The sequence below is a fragment of the Moschus berezovskii genome, chromosome 9 (assembly GCF_049115385.1).
Source record: "Moschus berezovskii isolate FMDL1 chromosome 9, NW_MosBer_1.0, whole genome shotgun sequence".
Taxonomy (NCBI): Eukaryota; Metazoa; Chordata; class Mammalia; order Artiodactyla; family Moschidae; genus Moschus; species Moschus berezovskii.
In genome coordinates this window covers 95,786,029-95,799,998 of record NC_142468.1, presented here as the reverse complement: position 1 = coordinate 95,799,998, position 13,970 = coordinate 95,786,029, and the positions used below count along the sequence as shown (strand labels likewise).

At 44.3% G+C, this 13,970-nt stretch overlaps 1 pseudogene; it reads right to left on the bottom strand.

Moving 5' to 3' along the window:
• Positions 1–6,458: 6,458 nt before the first annotated feature.
• On the bottom strand, positions 6,459–8,877 carry LOC148776623 (NADH dehydrogenase [ubiquinone] iron-sulfur protein 6, mitochondrial pseudogene; annotated as a pseudogene).
• Positions 8,878–13,970: the final 5,093 nt, after the last annotated feature.

Sequence of the window (13,970 nt, the reverse complement as noted above, 5' to 3'; positions counted from 1 at the left end):
GTATTAGAGTAGACTTCAGGTGTCTGGGCTTCACTGCTGACTCAGACGGTAAAGAATCTGCTGGCAATGCAGAAGACCTGGATTAGATCCCTGGGTTGGGAAGATCCCCTAGAGAAAGGAATGACAACCCACTCCAGTATACTTGCCTGGAGAATGCCATGGACAGTGGAGCCTGATGGGCTGTAATCCATGGGGTCGGAAAGAGGTCGCAAAGAGTCAAACATAACTGAGCTACTAACACTTTCACTTTTCGGGTGTCTACATTAAAATACTTCCAGCTGGAAGCTTCTGGCCAGCAAAGTAACAGGAGCAGCCTGAAAAAGGAGAGGAACTGATCCTGGCTGGCGGATCATCCAGGAACACTTCTGCCCCGACACACACACACGCACACACACACACACACGCACACTAGCAAACATACCCTAACACACACAGACACACACTAACAAACATACCCTAATATAACCATCTGCCTTCACCCAACCCACCATCCCTTCTTCATTATCTGTCCTAGGTGGAGCTATTCAGCTCCCTCTTCCTTCTCTGGAGCCCAGACTTACAGTGCTCCCAGTCCTAGCAGTCTATCTCAGATTCTGTGTCCTGCTGCTGGAAGGTCAGGGTCATCCTCCCAACAGGAGGTTTGGGCCAGAATTAAAGAACAAAACAAGAACATTAAAAACTCCACCATAATGCCAGGGGAAATCTGTCATCACATTGGGAGTTGTTTTGTTCCAATAACTTCAAATCACTTAGCACTTGCACGACCCTGAGAGCGAGCACCTCCTTCAAGTTGCGTCATAATTGCCTCATATACGGTGCCCTCACCCTGGCCCCGCTGTTAGGTTTGACCTATGACTTTCAGAGAAGAGAGCACAGAAGCGGAAGATGAAGACTTCCAGCTGGAAGAATAAGGCACAGAGAACAAAGGGTCCAGCATCCAAAGTCAGCAATGGAGATCCTTGTAAGGAAGACAGTGGATAAACCTCTTGAAATCCAGAAGTCCTTATCTCAATCCAGGTGTTAAATCTTAGGTGTTAGCATTGCTGTTTGGTTTTAGTTGGGCTTGAAACAATGTGCCTGGGCGTCTTCAGGACATCTTATCATAGTCCCAGTCCTGGTGGGGACACGAGGAAAAGTGTCACTGCCCCAGTGATGAAAACGATTCATGCAATCCTCCTGGATGAGTCCTTCCTTTAAAAATTTTATTTATTTTTTAATTTTTGGTTGTGGTGGGCCTTCTCCAGTTGCAGTGAGCAGGGGCTGCTCTCTGGTTGCCGTGCACAGGGTTTCTCACCATGATGCCTCTCCAGTTGCAGAGCGTAGACTCTAGGTGCATGGGCTTCAGTAGCTGTGGCTTGTGGGCCTCGTTGCTCTGTGGCATATGGAATCTTCCCAGATCAGGAATGGAAACTGTCCCCTGCATTGGCAAGCAGACTCCCATCCATTGTACCACCAGGGAAGTCCTGTTTATTTATTTTGACTGCACTGGATCTTAGTTGTGGCAACATGGGAACTTGGATGCGGCATGTGAGGTTGCTAGTTTTGGTGTGTGGGATCTAGTTCCCTGACCGTGGATGGAACCTGGACTCCCTGTACTGGGAACACAGAGTCTTACTGGACCACCAGGAAAGTCACCCTGATGGGTCATTCTTAACCTGCCGGTTCTTGATGTCCATCTCTAATTTCTGGGCCATAATTGGCCCCCTTTCCCTCCCTGCCTTCTCTCAGTCCCAGCGGCCCTCTCTTTGGGTGAAATACAGTGTGTGATGAAGTGACCACTCTCGGACCATGTCTTGGCAACTGCTCGGTCTCCACTTGGGTCCCTGCTCCTGGGGAAAACAACTGAGACAACCCATGTGAGCTGCAACAGCTCGTCAGTGACCAAGGCTCAGTCCTCTTACAGGGCCCCTCCCTCCCCACTCATACCACTGACTGGAAACCAGGCTTTCCTCCCACCTCACCCAAAATTCCCACATCAAATGTGGGATATTACTCCTCATTGACTTAACTGCTTTTTCCACGTTTGTGGCTGGCAGTGGCTAATGTATTCAATCTTACATTTGTTTTCTTAAAACAGGACTTTCAGCACAATAACATATTTGGCATCTCTTCTCCTTTCCTCATTTCCCAAGATGAGATCATCACAAACACAACTTCTAAAGAAATCTCTACAACCAGACTTTTCGAGGAAACCCGACACCTCCACACACAAATGGTGATCAGTCTCAGGTTTTCAATAGGGAGCTTTAGCAGCAGCAAGGGCTGTCCATTCAGGGAGAGGGGTGATACCTCTGAGGAATGACACCAGCCAACAAGTTCCTCCCCTCACCCTAGAAATTTCCACACCACCCCTTCATCATTCTGATGGGGTCAGCATTGCTGTCAAAATATGTTCCTCTCCATCACTCCACACCCTCCACCCTAAGTACTCCCTCCCCTCAGGGAAAGGAAGTCTTTCAGAAATGCTTCTCTCAAACTGAACAACTCGGTTACTTCCTCCCCTAAGTCCCCCTCAGGATGCAGGTGCCAACTTCAACCCTGATTGGATCTGACGTGTGTTGCCCATGGTGTTCTCTGCTTGTCTCATGCTTTATCTCCATAGGCATTTGAGAGCTCCCTCGGGGCAGGAACCCAGGCTTATTCACCTCCAGGTTCTTCGCCTCTGCTCCCCCTGCACCCGCCCTACATCTTGTAGCTGAAAGAATAATTGAACTCTGGAGCAAAGGCCTTAACCCTGGCTGGCAGGACTGGGGTGTAGACAGTAAAACAGGCTGGAGGCCAGGACACCAAGGCTCACCTCGCAGCCCTGCCAGGGACTGGCCATGTGGTGGTGGGGGTGGGGGGAGAGTGGGTCATCTGTTCAGGGTCTCTGTCTGTTTTTCCTCCAAAAGAATCCACCTCAGGCTCCCCTGCAGCCAGCCGTTTCTGAGAGCATCAGGAGAATTTCCCCCTTAGCCCTGTAGCAGGCAGGACTAATGACGCTATTGCCACAAACAAATGGCCTGCAAAGCCAAGAAGGGACTAATGGTGGTGGTTGTTAAGTCGTGTCAGACTCTTGCAACCCCATGGACTGTAGCCTGGGAACTTACCTAAGGCACCTAGGTACAGGTATTGGTTACAGCATTGCTTTGTCCATGGGATTCTCCAGGCGAGAATACTGGAGTGGGTTGCCATTTCCTCCTTCAGGGGAATTTTCCCTGTCCAGGAATCAAATCCCGGTCTCCTGAATTGCAGGCAGATTCTTTGCCAACTGAGCTACAAGAGAAGCCCTAAGAAGGAACTAAGTTTGCCTCCAAATTCCCTGCTTCCCCCCAACTCCAAGTTTTCCCCACCATGGTTGACATAGCATTTGCTACCCTGCGCCCCCTTCTGGTGATAAGTGGAAAGATCCCACGCACCCTGCCCCCACCCACAACCCCGCCCCAGGTCCCCAAGGATACTCCTCAATACTTGGAGCTGGAGGAGGAAGTGGGAGGAGAGAAGAGAGGAAAGCAGTGTGGTCTGGGGCTGTGGAGCTCAGGGAAGGGTCCAGAGTAATCCTTTTAAACACAGGCAAATTAAGTCATTCCTCTGCTCAGAAAACCCAGGATTTCTGAGTCTTTGACTAGGCTTTCTCTAGTTGCAGGGATGGGGGGCTGTTCTTTATTGTGGTGCACGGGCTTCTCATTGTGGTGGCTTCTCTTGTTGTGGAGCATAAGCTGAGGGTGCATCAGCTTAACAGTTGTGGCAAGCTTGGGCTCAGTTGCTCCCCTGCAGCATGTGGAATCTTCCTGGACCAGGGATCGAACCCATGTTCCCTGCATTGGCGGGCAGATTCCTAATCACTGGGCCACCAGGAAGTTCATCATGGTTTTTAAATAGGGACGAAAGATGAAAGTTTGGAACAGCAATAATCACATATACTCTTCCCCCGCTTATCTATTTAGGGGTTTGCAGGCAAGTTTACAGCAGGGCAGAATGCTGCTCTGGGGAGGCAGGAATCCAGATCCCCAGGTTCAGAGTCTGTGCCTTACCTCCTGACCCATCTCGTTTCAGCTGCTCCCCTGACATGACTGAAGCCACCTGACCTCAGCTCCTTCTCAAGGTCTGGCTTCTGTATGATTGTAATTCCCCCCAAGTGTGACAGGACAAGTTCCTGGGAAGCAGACTCTAATATGGAGATCAGCACCCAGGAAGTTCATTAGGGATGCTCTTGTGCTCAACACCAGAAGAAGAAAAGAACTGGGCAGAGAGAGATGCTGGGCCACAATACAGTCTCAAGAATGGCCTCAACCAACCCCATGGGGCACTCTGAAGCTGGGATGACCTCTTTAGCACTGTCTTGTGTTAGGGCCAGGGCTGGTCTTTTGTACCCAAGCACTGTTCAACCATTTGGATGTGGGCCTCCTGGGAAGGGGGAATGGCCTGATCCAGGTTACTTTCTTCCGCAGAAACAATTCCCAAAGAAGACTTACAGCTGAAAGCTATCTTCCTGCAGAAATGCTGTGAAGGTTGGGAACAAGTTCTCAGTCATGACTGAGGATTCCTGCGGCACAGCACAGCGTCCCTGTAGTAGTAGTGATACGTGTTTAATTAGCCCTTGTTCTCGGCCTGAGTCAGCCCTTCAAACTCAGTGGGGTCTTAGAAACTTCAGGAACTTGCCTGAGGCACCTAGGTACAGGTATCGGACTCCTGAATGGGAGTAAGAGGCCTTGAGTTCTATGTCAGCTACTGACTCTCTTTATGACATTGGGCAAGTCCCTGACCTCAGTTTCCCCATATGTATATGAGGATTGAGCTGAGGTTCTTGGTCAATAGTTTGTGGCCTCATGATGCCTAAAATCATGCATGGCAAGGACCCAGCCCTCTCACTTTTTGAACTGTCAGACTCATGTCTTTATGGGCAGGGACTTCAGGTTGAATAACCAAATACAAATCAAAATTAGATCTAAGAGACAGTGAGCTCTTCCCAACTCCCCCAAACCTTCCCAGAATGGATTTTAGCTCTTCCCAATATTCATGGTTTCTGCCCTTACAAAGGGACACCACTGCGTATTTGATAGGCGAGATACTTGGAGGTCGTTCAAGTTACCACCCTGTTTTCTGACATCACAGGTCACACAGAGACATCTATCTCCTAGGGAGTTATGATCTCACATTAGTTATTAGCAGCTCCTGAGGGCTCTCAGTTGGGCCTTTGGAAAATAAAAAGATAAAAGGTAATTTGGAAGTCTGCTTTTGCTTTGGGAATAATAAATCCTTAAATTATCCCCCTGCCACCAGTTTTACATTTCTCAGGATAGTCCTCTGTTCATCTAGCTTGTTCATTTTGGAATTGTTTTTGTCGTTTCTCAGCTCTCCATTTTGATTTCTCATGACCAGAGTGAGATCAGGGAGAATGTGGTCCCCCACCCACATTTCTAAACTAATGTGGAATGTAAAGAAGGAAACAAGCCAAACAATAGTCAGTCATGATCCTTGAAGTCACAGCACAAGAGAAGGGGAAGGCCCTCAAATACCACCTAGTCCATTTGCTCCCATGTTACAGATGGGAAAGCTAGGGAGAGGGAAGATGAGACCCCAGCTTCTTAACCAGTAGGAAATCCTTCAAAATAAGAGGAGGAAGACTTTCAGAACATGGCCTTGCATTTGAAATGACAGAGCAGATATACAATCAATTTTTAAAGTAACCAATACATAATAGAAATAGAAAATAAGATGAAGAGCCATTGGCAGATCAAAAATATTGGGAAATTTCTAAATAATGGAAAGCAGGAGGTTTCAGATTTCCATCTTGATGCTGAATTAAGTAAACTGAGGATTTCCTCCCCCGAATTCAGCCCTGAAGACACTGTATAATGAAAGAGGAGTGATGTATCCCAGAATCGAACTTGGAGAAACAGAAGTCAGACAGGTCCCAGTCTGTGTGGATATGCAAATTAGATGTGGAGAAAGTCAGATATCATGGATGGATGAGAATCTAGGGGAAGACTTTCTAGTTGTGGATTCTCTCTCCTCCACAATAATCTGCCTTTCCACTTCTGTGGGCAGAAAACACCAATATAACATCAGCTGCAAATAGCAAGGTAGCCTCAAAGGCAGTTTTGGAGCCAGCTAGGGTGAGAAATGGGCTTCCCTGGCAGCTCAGTGGTAAAGAATCCACCTGCCAATGCAGGGGATGGAGGTTCCATCTCTGGGTCAGGAAGATCCCCTGGAAAAAGGAATGGCAACCCACTCCAGTATTCTTGCCTAGAAAATCCCATAGACAGAGGAGCCTGGCAGGCTACAGTCAATGGGGTTCCAAAGAGTTGGACACAACTTAGTGCCTAAACAACAACGAGGGGTGAGAAATAGATTCAACAAACAAAGGCTGGCAGGCAGCCACTGAGCAGTCTCTCCTTCTTCGCCCACACCTTGATTGGGAAAAATGACTACACAGAGAGGCAGCTCGTAGGAAAGAGGAGTGACTAGGGCAGAGTTCAAACACGTTCTTTGAAAGGCAGGGTTCTGTGGTCATTGACAAACAGGAAACAGATGCTCAAAGGCTCTGCACCCTGAGGCGCTCCCCTCATAACTTCAGCAGGAGGAGTCAAAGCAGGAATCTGGTCTTTAATCTCACTCCTCCTTACGAAGTACGCGTTATTGGCTGAGAGAGCTGACACTTCCAAGGAAACATGAGCTCTGAGCCAAAAACAACCAGCAAAGGACTGACCATCACAGAAGTGAAATGAACAGACTGGGTAAAAGAATTTACCTTAAGAACAATGCGTATACCCTTTCAAGGCATAAGAGAAGCATTGTAAATATAAAGCAAGAAGAGCAGTTGTTTAAAAAATAACTAGGAATACTGGGAATGGCAAGTGTAATCATTGAAAGAAATAACTGGGGTAAGCAGCAGAATGTATTTGGCCAAAGAGCAGATGAGAGTGTTGGAAGATTAGGCAGAGGACAAAGGTCAACATAAAATATATCACAAAAGGATGTGGAGAAGTTAAGAGGTATGGATGACAAAAGTGGAGTGGATGACATGAATTCAAGTGGAGTCTCAGAAAAAGAAACAAGATAAAGTATTTTAAGACACATTGTCAAATTATTTTCCATAATTAAAAATATGGGGCCCTTGATTGAAAAGCACCTTTGCAGCATGGCCAGTCTTCTTTCACAGAACATTTGCTGCAGGAGACCCGGGCTAGATCCCTGGGTCAGGAAGATCCCCTGGAGAAGGGAATGGCTATCCACTCCAGTATTCTTGCCTGGAGAATTCCAGGGACAGAGGAGCCTTGCAGGCTACAGTCCATGGTGTCGCAGAATCAGACATGACTGAGCGACTAACATTTTCGCTTTTCAGTGAGTGACACAGGAGGCTGGGGGAAGTGTGTGTAGCAGGAATGGTGTAGAATAAGAAAGTGAAATTTCCCCAGAGATTCATAGTGCTTAAGAGACAAAGTCCTGCTGGAGGAAGGTGGTGGTTGTGTCAAACACACAGCAGCTGCTGCTGCTGCTGCGTCGCTTCAGTCGTGTCCAACTCTGTGCGACCCCATAGACGGCAGCCTACCAGGCTTCGCTGTCCCTGGGATTCTCAAGGCAAGAACACTGGAGTGGGTTGCCATTTCCTTCTCCAATGCATGAAAGTGAAGTCGCTCAGTCGTGTCCAACTCTTCGCGACCTCATGGACTGTACCCCACCAGACTCCTCCATCCATGGGATCCTCCAGCAAGAGTACTGGAGTGGGGTCCCATCGCCTTCTCCAAAAGCATACAGCTAGTCTTGATATTTGCCAAATTTTGAAGCTGTATTGATTTGGAGGCTAATCAAATCTCTTAAAGGCATAAATGAATTCCCCACGGTGTCTTATGACTATGGAAATAAAGACGTGACTAGCTCTCAATCAAACCAGAGGGAGACTGAGTCAAAAAGAACTAGAACCTAACCTCAATCTAGTTTATTTTTGAATCACATTGTTGTGATTGGCACCATATCTTATCTACGTAATATAGAAAGGGTAAAACCTATCTAGGGAAAATTCTTCAGTCTTAGTTCATATATCATATAAGATCTCTGCATGCGTGCTAAGTTGCTACGGTCCTGTCCAACTCTTTGCGACTATATGGACTGTATCCCACCAGGCTCCTCTGTCCATGGGATTCTTCAGACACAAATACTGAAGTGGTTTGCCATGCCCTCCTCCAGGGGATCTTCCCCACCCAGGAATCGAACCGGCGTCTTTTAGGTCTTCGGCATTGGCAGGTGGGTTTTTACCACTAGCGCCGCCTGGCAGATCTCTAGTGTACAATAAAGAATTATAAGGCATGTGAAAAGGCAGGAAAATGTGATCATATGTGCTCAGGAGAAAAAAAGATAATAGAAGAAGACCCACAGTTGACCCATATTTTCCAGTTACACAAGATTTTTATTATTTTTTCCTTTGAGAGCAACACCCTTTGTTCAACACTAGTGAAGCAATACTTGCAGCACTAAGGGTCTGCTGATTCACTCCATCACTGAAGCACCCCTGTGCGTCCCCCTGGTGATGGTGCTGTCTGAACCATAGTCCACAGTAGCTGCATGTTGCCACCTTTGCTTCTTTGTTCAAGTTTATGTACACCGTGGCTGGCCTTGGATCCCTTCATTCCTGTCACAAGATACCACTTGCCTTCTGACTTCACTCACAGGCTGCTCTGCTATCAGATCAGTGGTAGAGTTTTCATTCACTTCTTTCTGACAACCTGCAAATGGAAGTTGCCTATAGTTATTAGGGTCATAAAACTGGCCAGTGCGCATGACCTCCTCACCAGCTAGTGAGGACTGCACACTGAAGCAGCTGGTGCCCCTGGGCAGGCTCCATGCCACCAGGCTGCCCTGGTCTAGCAGCCAGAGGAAGGTCACTGCTGCCACCATCTTGCCAGACATTGGGATACAGAGTCCCAGACACTGGACCACCAGGGAAGTTGCTGCCCATTTTTTGCTTGCGTTTTTTTGTTTGTTATTGAAATGTGTGAGCTGCTTATATGTTTTGGAAATTAAGCATTTATTGGTTTCATCATTAGCAAATATTTTCTCCTGGTCTCTAGGTCATCCTTTCATTTTGTTCATGGTTTCCTTTGTTGTACAAAAGCTTATAAGTTTGATTAGGACCCATTTGTTTATTTTTGCATGTATTTCAATTGCCTCAGACAAGGCATTTTTAAAGAACCATTTCAAATATGTTGAAGGGGAAAATGGAAAGTATGACAAAATTGTTAAAAAAAAAAGAATAATTTAGCAGAGAATTGTAATCTATAAAAGTATCAAATGGACTTTTTCTGGAGCTGCAAAGTATAATTACTGAAATTGCAAACTCATTGATGGATTTAAAAGCAACAAACAGAATTGGTAAACCCAAGTTCAGTTCAGTTCAGTCGCTCAGTCGAGTCCGACTCTTTGCGACCCCATGAATCACAGCACGCCAGGCCTCCCTGTCCATCACCAACTCCCAGAGTTCACTCAAACTCATGTCCATCGAGTCAGTGATGCCATCTGCCATCTCATTCTCTGTCGTCCCCGTCTCCTCCCACCCCCATTCCTTCCCAGCATAAGACTCTTCTCCAGTGAGTCAACTCATCGCATGAGGTGGCCAAAGTATTGGAGTTTCAACTTTAGCATCAGTCCTTCCAATGAACACCCAAAGGTCAATATAAATTATCCAAACTGAAGCCCACAGAGGAAAAACAATGGAAAGAAGAGACATGCAAGACACAATCAAAGGTTTCAGTTCAGTTCAGTTCAGTTCAGTCGTTCAGTCGTGTCCGACTCTCCGTGACCCCATGAATCACAGCACGCCAGGCCTCCCTGTCCATCACCAACTCCCGGAGTTCACTCAGACTCATGTCCACAGAGTCGGTGATGCCATCCAGCCATCTCATTCTCGGTCGTCCCCTTCTCCTCCCGCCCCCAACCTTTCCTAGCATCAGAGTCTTTTCCAGTGAGTCAACTCGTCGCATGAGGTGGCCAAAATATTGCAGTTTCAGCTTTAGCATCAGTCCTTCCAATGAACACCCAGGACTGATCTCCTTTAGGATGGACTGGTTGGATCTCCTTGCACTCCAAGGGACTCTCAAGAGTCTTCTCCAGCACCACAGTTCAAAAGCATCTATTCTTCGGTGCTCAGTTTTCTTCACAGTCCAACTCTCACATCCATACATGACCACGGGAAAAACCATAGCCTTGACTAGACGGACCTTTGTTGGCAAAGTAATGTCTGCTTTTTATATGGTATCTAGGTTGGTCATAACTTTCCTTCCAAGGAGTAATCGTCTTTTAATTTCATGGCTGCAGTCACCATCTGCAGTGATTTTGGAGCCCCAAAAAATAAAGTCTGACACTGTTTCCCTATCTATTTCCCATGAAGTGATGGAACCAGATGCCATGATCTTAGTTTTCTGAATGTTGAGCTTTAAGCCAACTCTTTCACTCTCCTCTTTCACTTTCATCAAGAGGCTTTTTAGTTCGTCTTCACTTTCTGCCGTAAGGGTGGTGTCATCTGCATATCTGAGGTTATTGATATTTCTCCCAGCAATCTTGATTCCAGCTTGTGCTTCTTCTAGCCCAATGTTTCTCATGATGTACTCTGCATATAAGTTAAATAAGCAGGGTGACAAGATACAACCTTGACGTACTCCTTTTCCTATTTGGAACCAGTCTGTTGTTCCATGTCCAGTTCTAACGGTTGCTTCCTGACCTGCATGTAGGTTTCTCAAGAGGCAGGTCAGGTGGTCTGGTATTCCCATCTCTTGAAGAATTTTCCACAGTTTATTGTGATCCACACAGTCAAAGGCTTTGGCATAGTCAATGAAGCAGAAATACATGTTTTTCTGGAACTCTCTTGCTTTTTCCATGATCCAGCAGATGTTGGCAATTTGATCTCTGGTTCCTCTGCCTTTTCTAAAACCAGCTTGAACATCTGGAAGTTCACGGTTGACATATTGCTGAAGCCTGGCTTGGAGAATTTTGAGTATTACTTTACTAGCGTGTAAGATGAGTGCAATTGTGCGGTAGTTTGAGCATTCTTTGGCATTGCCTTTCTTCGGGATTGGAATGAAAACTGAGCTTTTCCAGTCCTGTGGCTACTGCTGAGTTTTCCAAATTTGTTGGCATATTGAGTGCAGCACTTTCACAGCATCGTGTTTTAGGATTTGAAATAGCTCAACTGGAATTCCATCACCTCCACTAGCTTTGTTTGTAATGATGCTTTCTAAGGCCCACTTGACTTCATGTTCCAGGATGTCTGGCTCTAGGTGAGTGATCACACCATCGTGATTATCTTGGTCATGAAGATCTTTTTTGTACAGTACTTCTGTGTATTCTTGCCACCTCTTCTTAATATCTTCTGCTTCTGTTAGGTCCCTTCCATTTCTGTCCTTTATTGAGCCCATCTTTGCATGAAATGTTCCCTTGGTATCTCTAATTTTCTTGAAGAGATCTCTAGTCCTTCCTATTCTATTGTTTTCCTCTATTTCTTTGCATTGATCGCTGAGGAAGGCTTTCTTATCTCTCCTTGCTATTCTTTGGAACTCTGCATTCAGATGCTTATATCTTTCCTTTTCTCCTTTGCTTTTTGCTTCTCTTCTTTTCACAGCTATTTGTAAGGCCTCCTCAGACAGCCATTTTGCTTTTTTGCATTTCTTTTCCATGGGGATGGTATTGGTCCCTGTCTCCTGTACAATGTCACGAACCTCTGTCCATAGTTCATCAGGCACTCTATCTCTCAGATCTAGTCCCTTAAATCTATTTCTCACTTCCACTGTATAATCATAAGGGATTTGATTTAGGTCATTATATGGTGCTGGCTTTCCTTTAATACTTTTAAAAGTTTTATTGGAGTATACTTGATTTACAATGTTGTGTTAGTTTCAGGTGTGCAGCAAAGTGAATCAGTTATATATATGTCCACTTTTTTAAAAAAAAATTCTTTTCCCATATAGGCCATTACAGAGTATTGAGTGGAGTTCTCTGTGCTAGGTGAAGTGAAGTCGCTCAGTCGTGTCTGACTCTTTGCGACCCCGTAGACTGTAGCCTACCAGACTCCTCTGTCCATGGGATTTTCCAGGCAATAGTACTAGAGTGGATTGCCATTTCCTTCTACAGGGGATCTTCCCGACCCAGGGATCGAACCCGGTTCTCCCACATTGTAGCCAGACCCTTTACCAACTGAGCCACCAGGGAATCCGTGGTTCTTATAGTTACCTATTTTATATATAGCAGTGTGTATATATCAGTCTCAACCTCCCAATTCATCCCTCCCCCCTTATCACCTGGTAACCGTAAATTTGCTTTCTACATCTACAACTCTACTTTCATTTTGTAAATAAACTTTTGTAGTGCCCCCACCCCTGTTTAAATACTTTCTGTAAGCAATATTTAAATAGCTTATAGCTACTGGAATTTTTCAGGATTTCTGAAATGTACTGATTTTACAGATTTCCTTAAGTTAAAGTATATAGTGAAAAAATGAAGCACAATTTTGGGTACAACTTTGTATAATGAAATATTTAAATATCTTGACAGTCTCAAAAAAAAAGCTTGGGGGGTGGTGGACAACAAAAATTAAAGAAAAAATAGGCAAGTCAAATTGGGAGTAATATTCACAATACATATATATGATGAAGGGCTTTTTTATCCACAGTATACAAAAAATTCTTACAACACAATGAAAAAATAAAAGCAGCAACACACTTTTTTTAAATGGGTAAAAAGTTCAAAACATTTCACCAAAGATAGTGAAATAAAGCTAGTCAACTTAGATAAAAAAGTGCTCAAAAGCATTAGTCATCATGGAAATGCTAATTAAAGCAATTAGGCACCACTACAATAAGGGAAATCATACATACCTAACATAATGGGTGAAATGAAATAGACTTACAATAGTTTACAATACTAACTGTTGTGTAAGATGTGGGTCAACTAGGTCTCTCACATATTGCTGCTGGAAGTCTAAAATGTAGCAATAACATTGGAAAACTGATGGTTTCCTAGAAAGTTAAGGATACAACTACCTTATGACTAACCGTTCTACTCCTAGAAAAATAAAAAAGCCTGTGTCCACAAAAAGTCTCGTATGAGAATGTTTATAGCAGTTTTATTCTTAATAGTCCCAAACTGGAAATAACCCAGATGCCCATCGAAAGGAGAATAAACAAACTGTGGTATAGTCATACTCTGAAATACTATTAGGCACTAAAATGGATACAAGTGATAAAACGCAGATGAATCTCAAAAATATTATTCTGATTGAAAGAAGCCAGGTGCATAAAAATACATTCTATTATTATTCCATTCATATGAAATTCTAGAATAGAAAAAATTGACATAATTATAAAAATTGGAATAGTTGCTTCTGGAGAGGCGAGAGGTTGTGAAGGAGCACAAAGGGACATTCTGAGGTGAACACACGTCTGTTTCCAACAAAACTGATTAAAGAATCCATTGAAGATCTATGAGTTTCACTAAATATAATTTACACTTCAAAAAACATTCTTATTGAAGGCATTTAAAATTATGAACAAGCCAAGGATGAATAACATCCCCACCTCTGTTCAACCTTAGCATTAGAATAATACAAATTAAAAAGTGAAGAAAGAGACTTAACGTTTGGAGAAGAAGAGAAAAAATATAATTATTTTCAAAGGATAAATGTGATCATATGCATAGAAAACTCAGCAGAATATCCGATAATTTTTTACATTAGTAAACCCAGTTGCAATAGTAACAAAAGTTTAAAGTCAGTAGCATTCCTCTATATCATTTGTTAACAACCTGACTATGTAATACAAACTCAGATAACATTCACAGTAGCAATAAACAGTATATAATATTTATAGAAATTAATCTATCAAAGAACGTATAAGGAAAGCTTTAAATCGCTGATGAAAGACATAAATGAAGACCAGGATATACCATGTTAAAGAGTGGGATATTTTAACACCACAAAGAGGTAAATTATCCTTCAAATTAAC